The sequence below is a fragment of the Sander lucioperca genome, chromosome 2, assembly GCF_008315115.2.
Source record: "Sander lucioperca isolate FBNREF2018 chromosome 2, SLUC_FBN_1.2, whole genome shotgun sequence".
Taxonomy (NCBI): Eukaryota; Metazoa; Chordata; class Actinopteri; order Perciformes; family Percidae; genus Sander; species Sander lucioperca.
Window position 1 is genome coordinate 44098192 of NC_050174.1, and position 2764 is coordinate 44100955.

The 2764-nt window shown below is 41.7% G+C and overlaps 1 long non-coding RNA gene across 1 annotated transcript; it reads right to left on the bottom strand.

Moving 5' to 3' along the window:
• Positions 1 to 260: 260 nt before the first annotated feature.
• Positions 261 to 2499, bottom strand: LOC118496482. The gene is made up of 4 exons (XR_004899068.1): positions 2444 to 2499; positions 1758 to 1760; positions 1599 to 1711; positions 261 to 271 (listed from the first exon to the last, which is right to left on the bottom strand). It is a non-coding gene; the product is annotated as an uncharacterized LOC118496482 (long non-coding RNA).
• Between the last annotated feature and the right edge of the window lie 265 nt (positions 2500 to 2764).

Sequence of the window (2764 nt, forward strand, 5' to 3'; positions counted from 1 at the left end):
ATGCCACCCAGCTCGCTGTCTGATGCCTGCACACTGGCCAGCAGGACAGCCATCAGCGAAGATCACAGTCAGTGTTAAATTCTTCCACGCTTAGTTAGTTAGTTATTTTAGTTTATTTTGAACATGTTTAAAAAAAAAAAAAAAAAGTAGTATTAGTGTTTTTACCACACCTATGTCGTAAAGGTCTTTTATACAGTTGGTATTTACGGTGCTGTATTACCGACTGTATTACTGACTGTATATTACTGAGTTAGCGTTGCGGGGAGGTCGCCTACTTTGGATGTCTCGTGAGCTACACCGGGTAACACTGTCACTGTGTCATGAGCCAAAGCATTAAGAGTTTGTTGAAGCAACCAACGTAATAATAACTTCACTTCAATAAATTCACATTTCATGAAACCCAAGAACGCTTTACACATATAACGTTACAGGGGGACAAATGCAAAGAAAATAGTGAGCCAAACACAAACACAAACTAAAAAGAATAACACGTCCACGCTAAATGGAAGGGGGACATAATTTAATGTTGGCTACTGATATAAAGAAATCTCCTGCTTCCTTTTACCTGGCTCAAAAGGCTGGATACGCTAACACTGGCTTTCCAGTCTTACAAAGAAATCTGTGACCGTCAAAATGTGTTACTGTAGTCTACCTGCCGCAAATCATTCTGTGACTTCGCGGGAAAAATGGAACCCTGGCAGATGCCTTAATAAAAACGATATAAAAGTGGTGTTCTTTTCACTGTTAGTCACGTTTGCTGTTACAGGTAATTTAAGACCATTGTATGAAAAATGAATATGCTTCAGAAACATTAAAAAGTTACCTTTAGTCACTTTAATTACATATGTGATGGAAATTACACGTTGATTTTTGGTTTCACGCAGAACAAACAACGGCCCCCTGAGTGAAAGTCCCCATCTACCCGGACCTCCTGCAGACTTTGTCGAGAAACGTATATGTAATACATCAAAAATAGGGACGCACATTATTGGATTTTGACTGTATTCAATAAGCCGATATTTTCAAACTCATTTTGGCAGATGATGCCGATACCGATATACACAGATCATTTTATTTAACTAAAGAGAACACCAAGTCTCTCCTGTACTACTTTTACCCTATTACTCCCATTTATTGTAGATAAGACAACATTTAATTCTACCATAAATGTATCTTGATACAAATGTAGACAGACATTCACCCCTAAAAGGAATATGTAAATGATTTAACTTGGGGGAGAATAAATTATATGCCAGTGCTACGTTTTGCTTTTAAGTAAAACCTTTATAACCAAGTAACTAACAGTATTAGTTTTAGGCTACTGTTATAATGTGTAGCAAGTGTAAGGGTGAAATATTTGGATCATAAAGCAATAACTAAGGGACATTAAACGAAATATCCTGATATTGTTTGTGAACTTCTGGATGGCAGGTCTTCATGTGAGTAATCAAATTGCCGGTGTTGAAGGACTTGACACAGCATCCTCCTCGCATTACTTTGACTTTGCAAATATTGCATACTGCACTCGCATGCAAAAATTAGGCACCATGTTTCCTCAGCCCTATGTTCCCTCAAGGATTTCTCCCCAAATTAGGCACTGTGTTCCCTCAGCCCACATAACTCCCCACCCCCAGTCATATATTATGTTTTGGATATGTGGCCTTGTATTCATTGCTGCAGTAATATTGATCATCTTGGTTTAGGGGTTAGGCTTATGGCTGAGGGAAAATAGGGTTGAGGGAACACAGGGCTAACACATTCTTTCTCCCAGTGCGCCAAAAAGCAAAGCTTGGTCAGGTGCCTTTGGCGTTTGTTACTTTGCAAAAAGTCTCCTTTAGCATCTAGCCCTTTGGCGTCATGTTTAGACGTGCTTGGTCAGGACTCTTGGCGTCACCCTCTGACGCTCTGGGTCGGGACGTACGTTTAACTGACATGCGGAACAAGAATGGGACAGTCAGGTTTAGGAAAAGATGGTGGGTGGGGTTACAAAATGTACATTTCAGTGACACGCGGGACAAGAACGGGACACAAATCCTGGTCTACTGGATGAAAGTCCTGTGTTGTTTGACCAATCCACCACCCCAACCAACATCCTTACACAGATTTTCTCTCTTTAATACTACTCGCTACCCTTGTTGCTCTTCATATTAGGTCATCTTACAACGTTGCAGTTGAGCTGCTGCTCTGCCCGGTACGTTCTATACAGACGCTAAAGGGTGATTTTTGCGTCGGTATCTGACGCTGAGAGCCACTGACCAAGCGTCAGTATTTTACGTGTTTGGAGCTAGAACGGGTTGACAGTGCTGAGGGAACATAGGGCTAAGGGAACACAGGACTGATGGAACACAAGGCTGAGAGAACATAGGGCTGAGGAAACATAGGGTTGAAGTAACATAGGGCTGATGGAACATAGGGCTGAGGGAACATAGGATTGAGGAAACACAGGGCTGAGGGAACATAGGGCTGAGGGAACATAGGGCTGAGGGAACACAGGGCTGAGGGAACATAGGATTGAGGAAACAAAGGGCTGAGGAAACATAGGGCTGAGAGAACATAGGGTTGAGGGAACATAGGGTTGAGGGATCACAGGGCTAAAGAAACATAGAGCAGAGGTAACATAGACACGCTCCTATCAGGACCAATGCCAATGTATACAAAAATGACTACCATTGGCCGATACCGATGTGATTGCCGATATAAAATGCATCCCTAGTCAAAAACAAAAATATGTGAGAAAATATGTTTACCTCGAAACGTAATTGAG